The sequence below is a fragment of the Rhinolophus sinicus genome, linkage group LG12, assembly GCF_036562045.2.
Source record: "Rhinolophus sinicus isolate RSC01 linkage group LG12, ASM3656204v1, whole genome shotgun sequence".
In the NCBI taxonomy this organism is placed as follows: domain Eukaryota; kingdom Metazoa; phylum Chordata; class Mammalia; order Chiroptera; family Rhinolophidae; genus Rhinolophus; species Rhinolophus sinicus.
The window spans coordinates 21,626,759-21,634,168 of record NC_133761.1 but is presented as its reverse complement, the minus strand read 5'-3'; the positions used below and the strand labels follow the sequence as shown (position 1 = coordinate 21,634,168).

At 33.5% G+C, this 7,410-nt stretch overlaps 1 pseudogene; it reads right to left on the bottom strand.

The window, feature by feature from the left end:
* Nucleotides 1-5,710: 5,710 nt before the first annotated feature.
* Nucleotides 5,711-6,822, bottom strand: LOC109435639 (heterogeneous nuclear ribonucleoprotein A1; annotated as a pseudogene).
* Nucleotides 6,823-7,410: the final 588 nt, after the last annotated feature.

Here is a 7,410-nt window from a genome sequence, read left to right as displayed (position 1 = left end):
GTTTAGCTGATATTCTCTGTTGTTTCTGCAGTAATTTTTATTTACTTTCTTCTGTTTGGTTAAGCCTTAAATTACTCTCCTTTTACTAGTCTTCTAAGATCAAAGCCTAGATTATTGATTTTAAATCTTTATTCTTTTTTAAATATATGCATTTAATGTTAATATTTTCTCTCTACACAATGTTTTTGCTGTATCTCATAAATTTTGGTAAGATAACTTTCATTTAGTTTAAAATTTTTTAAAAGTTTCTCAAGATTTTCTTAAACCCATTGTTATTTTAAAATGTGCTATTTAATGTGCAAAATCTCTTTGGTGTATTTTTCTTGGTGCTTATTTTTCTTCATGTTTCCTGAGTTTTCTAGATCTGTAGTTTAGTGATTAATTAATTTAGGAAAATTTATACCCTTTATTACTTCAAATATATATTTTATTCTGTTCCTTCTACATCTGATATTCCCATCATTTCAATGTTACACCTTTTGAAATTACTTCATGGTTCTTGAATATTTTTTCCTGCTTTTTGTTTTCATTTTTTTCTCTTTATATTTTAGTTTGAGGTGTTTCTGCTAATTTATTTTAAATATTATTGATGCTTCCCTTATCTATGCCCAATCTACTGACAAGACCATAATATTCATCCTCTATTTTTGTTATAGTGTTTTTGTTTATTTCTATTATTTCATTTTTATTCTTTCTTAGAGGCTCCATTTCCCGGTTCACATTATCCATCTGTTCCTGCATATTTTTCTCTTTTTTTCTTATTACTTTTATTAACTATTGTAGTTATATTAAATACCTTACCTAATTTCCAATGTCTGTGCTCAATGTATGATTCTGGTTATTTTGCTCACTTTGTCCCTTTAGATTCTGTTTTCATTGCCTTTTGATCTGTCTTATACTTTTTTCTTGACAGCTGTAGAACAGTATCTGGCAATGGGAACTGATAAATAGATTTCAGTGTGAGGATTTAGGTTAATCTGGCTAGAAATAGGAAGTGCTTGATGTTTGCAGTAGCTGAAGGTAGATAGCCTTTAATTCCTCAATTCTTTTGTTTTGTCTCCTCTCTTAGCTTGAGGCTTCCCTGAGTATGTTTCAGAAAGAGTCTGTAAGTTGCAGCTCTTCCTGTGCAATCCACTGTTATTAACCTGTTGGGTTAGTGGTAAAGTGAGCAAAAGGAACAATTTTCTATAATCTTATTAATACGTTGGTCATCCAGTGGGTCTGAGATTTTCACAGGTGTTTCTCCATTTGGTATAGCTTTTTATTTTTTCCTCTCAGTTGATATAGGAAGTCTAAACTGGGCTATAGCTAAAGAAAAGTTCTACATCCAAAAGATCAGGTTCAGTAGAGTAATATTCACTGGAGACCCAGTCTTTGTTATGGAGAACAATTAGGGTACATTTTAAGGGATTATTCTCACCTCCTTCTGCCAGATCATGAAGGAATCTTTCTTGGACCTTCATTCTGAGTTCCTGATGAGGTTCCTAGAAGTTAAACCCACAAAAGTATAGGACCCTCTCCCCAAGACTACTTACTTTCATGCTAGTCTACTCAAGCCCCAGAAATTTATCAAAATATCATTTAAATGTTCCTGCAAATTTAAGACTCAAGTAGCTTCTACTTCAGGTAAGATCTCAGTTATGATTCTGAATTTGCCTTTCTCTCCAGATACTGAGGTGGTCGTTTGCTCTGCAACTTCAGGTTCCTGATGGATCTAAGAAAAGTCATTCAATTCCAGTTTGTTTAGTTTTTATCTTGTATATGGATGGAAGTGACACCTTCAAGGTTCTTTACATGTCAGAGCTGAAACTGGAAATGGCACACTTAATTTTTATATTATTAAGCTTGTTTAAATCATTATCCAGCCCATTTTATTAATTTTGATAGGACAAAACAACGTAACAGCGGTATTTTTATTTTTTATTTTTAATCATATTCTTATATTAAATAGATGATATTGAAATTCAAATGTTGATGAACTTCAATCATGGATATTGAAAAGATTGTATATATATATTTTTTTAATTTAAATTAAAGTCTGTTGATAAACAAGCACACTAAAATATAGGACCAAAACAGGTGTACTAATCTGCCAAAAATGAAACAAAATAAACATTTACTCTCTTTTATTAGATTGTATGGCAGAAAAATATTAATCTTTGTAGCTACAACATGACTTGGTATTCATAGGCATATTTCATAAAATAAAATACATCTAATATTTTAAAATTGCATCTAGTATTTTTAACGTTTTTTCAAAATTCATAAGATTGTCAAATAATGTGGATTCAAATGTCAATGCTTTAATTTCAATGCTAACTTAGGTGAATTTAAAGTGTCATAGGTTTTCAGTAAATTCAATGTGTTGGCTGCCAAGAATATAATGGAGAATAATCTGTGATCTTTTCACTCAAGGAACTTGTTTAAGTCTACATAAACTTGATATCTCTTTTATTTCTGTTTTTCATGAAACAGGACTATGATTTGGTGTTCTAAATTCATTATTTATCTTGAAAAGCAGGAAACAGTACTTGAAAATTTTGAACTATTTCACCTCAGTGTTTTTACATTACAAAGGAGATAACAATTCCCCCTTAGAGTGTTGGTGTCATTATTAGAAATTAAATATGTGAAGCATTTTTAATAGCATGGCTTAATAATGATAGAATTAAGAAATAACAAATATGGTTTCATTAAGTCTATAATCCATTTTGAGTTGATTTTTGTGTACGACATTAAGGTAAAGGCCTAATTTCATAATTTTGCATGTATCTATCCAGTTTTCTCAGCACCATTTATTTAAGACTATCCTTTTTCCATGGTGTAGTCATAAAACCTTTGACAAAGATCAGTTGACCTTATATGTTTGGGTTTATTTCTAGGCACTCTGTACTGTTCCATTGGTATATGCATCTGCTTTTATTCTGGTACCATACTGTTTGGATTACTATAGGTTTATAATATAATTTGAAATCAGAAAGTGTGTTGCCTCCAGTTTCTCTCTTCTTTCTCAAGATTGCTTTTAACTTTTCTGTGTCTTTTGTGATTCCATACAAATTTTATGATTATTTTTTCTATTTCTATAAAAAACGTCATTGGAAGCTTGATGGGGATTGCACTGAATCTGTAAATTGGTTTCAGTAAAGTGGACATTTCAACAGTATTAATTCTTCCAATCCACGAATACAGGCTATCTATTTATTTTCATCTACTTCAGTTTCTTTTATCAATATTTTATATTTTGAGAAAAGACCTGGACTTGATCTTTAGGATTATCATTTGTGTTGAAGAACAATATCCCCAAAATGCGTCCATGTCCTAATTTTTAGAACCTGTGAATACATTACCATACATTCTAAAAGGTGCTTTGTAAATATGATTAAACTTAAGCACCTTGAAACAGTGAGATTATTGTAAATTATGCAGGGAAACCCAGTCTAAATCACCTGAGTCATCAAAATATGATAAACTTTCTTGGGTTTGGGGACGAAAGAAGGATCAGAGTGATGTAATATTGTGTTTGCAGAAAACCACCGCCAAGGAAAGAGGATTGCCTCATTAAGCCAAGGAAAGTGGGTGGCCACTAGAAGCTGCAAACAAAGAACCTAATATACCTCCAGAAAGGAATGCAGTCAGGAAGACACTTTAATTTTAGACCACTGAGACCTATGTTGGATTTCTGACCTATAGAATTATAAGATAATAAATGTGTGCTGTGTAGAGCCATTAAGTAGGCATAATTTGTTACGGTAGTGATGAAAAATTAATACATCATGTACTTGGTTGTATCATAAACAGATTAGTTAACTTTGTAATATGTTAAATATTTTTTTTTTATGTCATAGGGTTACTAAGTTAATTAAAATAGTATTATTAGGACTTAGCACATAATGAATTATTAGTGTTTGGGTTTAGCACTTGATACAAAATTAATAAATTAGTATCACTTATTAATGGAGTAAAATTTCAGTTGAACAATGAGAAATTGGATAGATGTTAAGTTGTCTGTGACAGTCTCTTTTCAAGGAAAAAATAAAAACTCTTATCAATTCAGTACCTCTCTATCAGCTATAATCCACTTAAAGAGCATCAGATTAATTGATTCAATTTTAATAACCCACCACATTGTTCCCTGTGGTATTTATACTTTAAAAAGGAGAAGAACATTAAATTAATATTTATTGTACACCAACTATGTGAATATGTCAATACATTGAACAGATTATGATACCTTGGAATGAATAATTCATTATATTCGTAAAAACATTCTTGTCTATTTCCTTTTTAACATTGAAATTAATATAAATAATTTAAAATATGGAGTGATGTTGGAAAATAATAAAGCTTCAAAATATTTTAGTTCACTTTATCAAATAAGAAGTTAATGTTATTCAAATTTCATATATATATATATGTGTGTGTATATATATCCATATACACACACACACACACACACACACACACATGGTGCCAAAAACTGTATACAACACACACACAGAGGGTGCCGAAAGTGTATACATTTTTTTTAATTAAAGTTTTTTGGGGTGAAAATTGTTAGTAAAGTTACAGTGGTTTCAGGTGTACAATTCTGTTGTACATCATCTATATATCGCATTGTGTATTCACCACCTCGAGTCAGTTCTCCTTCCATTACCATATATTTGGTCCTTTTACCCTTATCTACCACTTTTCCCCCACCCTACCCCCCATCCTTTGGTAACCACTAGGATATTGTCTGTGTCTATGAGTTTTTATGTCTTCATTTGTTTGTCTTTTTCCTTTGTTGTTTTCGGTTTTATGTACCACATATCAGTGAAATCAAATGGTGCTCTACATTTTCTGTTTGACTTATTTTGCTTAACATTATAATCTCAAGATCCATCCATGTTGTCGCAAATGGCACTATTTCATCTTTTTTTATGGGAAAATAGTGTTCTATTGTGAATATATACCATATCTTCTTTATCCAATCATCTATTGAAGGACACTTTGGTTGTTTCCATGTCTTGGCCACCGTAAATAAAGCTGCAATGAACATCGGAGCACATATATCTTTATGGATAAATGTTTTCAGATTGTTTGATTAGATACCCAAGAGAAGGATTGCTGGGTCATATGGTAATCCTATTCTTAACTTTTTGAGGAATCTCCACACCGACTTCCATGACAGCTGCACCGATCTGCATTCCCACCAACAGTGTATGAGGGTTCCTTTTTCTCCACAGCCTCTCCAACACTTGTTATTATTTGTCATGTTGATCATAGCCATTCTAACTGGGGTGAGGTGACATCTCATTGTGATTTTTATTTGCAGTTCTCTGTTGATTAGTGATGTTGAGCATTTTTTCATATGTCTATTGGCCAGTTGTACGTCCTCGTTGGAGAAATGTCTCTTCAGGTCCTCTGCCCATTTTTTAATTGGATTTTGTTGTTGTTTTGTTTTGTTTTTAAAGACACATTTATTCTGCATCATGATCAGACTATTACATTTAGCAATCAATAGCATGGGTGCAAAAAAAAATAATCTACATTAAAACCCTTTGTTGGAATGCTTTACACTTTCCACAGAACAGAAACTAAAATAACCTGTTATACAATTAGTCACAAATACAGTCCTCGAGTTTTTTGCCCATACACCTGAGTATGGTGTAAAACATGTCTTCTTTGTAGCAGCTAAGCCCTGCCACCATTGTGCTTGGTTGAGTTCACAAATCTGTTGTAACCTATAGCTTCCCTGTCACTTCTCTGGCTCTCCTCTCCTGCTGTTTTGGTTCCTGGCAGTTATTAAAACCTTCTGCCACTGCCATAGCTACTGCTGCTGCTGGAACCGCCATAGCCACCTTGGTTTCGTGATTTGGCAAAGTATTGACCTCCACCACCATAGGGGCCAGAGCTTCTGCCTCCAAAGTTCCCTCCTTTCATGGGTCCAAAATTTGAAGATTGATTGTTGTAATTGCCAAAATTGTTGTAGCTTCCACCACCTCCAAAATTGCTTCCATCACTACCAAATCCATTATTGCCCTCCCCACTGCCACCATATCCTCCTCCACGATGACTGCCTCCAAAGCCACCTCGACCACTGAAGTTTCCTCCATGACCAAAGTGGTCATTCCCACCAAAGCCACCTCCTCAACCAGCACCAAAGTTTCCAGAACCACTTCAACCTCTTTAATTGGATGAAGCACTAGCCATCTCTTGCTTAGATAGGGCTTTCCTTACTTCAAAGTTGTGGCCACTCACACTATGGTATTTCTGAATGACAATCTTGTCTACAGAGTCATGGTTATCAAAGATTACAAAAGCAAAGCCTCTCTTCTTGCCACTGCCTCGGTCAGTCATGATTGCAATCATTTCAATTTTCCCATACTGTTCAAAATAATCTCTCAGGTGATGTTCTTCAGTGTCTTTAATACCACGGACAACAATCTTTTTCACAGTTAAGTAGGCACAAAGTCTTTGAGAATCTTCTCTTAAGACAGCCCTCTTTGGTTCCACAACACTTCCATCCACCTTGTGTGGCCTTGCATTTATGGCTGCATCCAACTCCTCCACAGTGGCATAGGTGACAAACCCAAAGCCTCTGGAGCGCTTGGTGTTTAGGTCTCTCATCACCACACAGTCTGTGAGCATTCCCTATTGCTCAAAATGGTTCCTCAGACTCTCATCGGTTGTTTCAAAGCTCAAACCTCCGATGAGGAGGTTCCGCAGCTGTTCAGGCTCTTTGGGAGACTGACTGAGACATGATGACCGTGGGAAGGGTGACTTTAATGATGCTTACTCGGCGGTGTCCACCGACAGAAAGGAGTGATCCAACGAACGCATCTAATTGGATTGTTTTTTGTTGTTGTTGTTGAGTTGTATGATTTCTTATATATTTTGGATATTAGCCCCTTATTGGAGGAAAAAAATATATTCACATTTTAAGAAAGGGAAAAACTATATTAAAATTGCACTGATGGTAACTGATTTGAGCACCTCTTGTAATTATAGAAGTTAAACGTGATATATTCATGTTTTTATTGTTATATATTGAGTATGACAATTTTAATACAGTTTTTTTCCTTTCTTAAAATGAGTATATTTTTTGGCACCCTCTGTATATACATGTTTTGTAATCATTATTAACCCAATACCATACTATTTTATTTTAATATCCCTATATTACTTTCATGTTTTTGTTTTGTTCTTATATTTTTAATACAATTTATGGACTTATTTTATGTTGTAGTCCCTAAATTTGTCATTTAAATATGAGTACTTAATCAATTCAAAAAGTAATATAAATATGGAAATAGTTGAAGAATTGAGTTTTTATACAAGGCATAATGAATTCTCCAAAAACATGGATGACCATAAAGCTTTTATTTGTCTTTAAAGAGGAAAGATCTGAACACCGAGCGTGCTTAATTG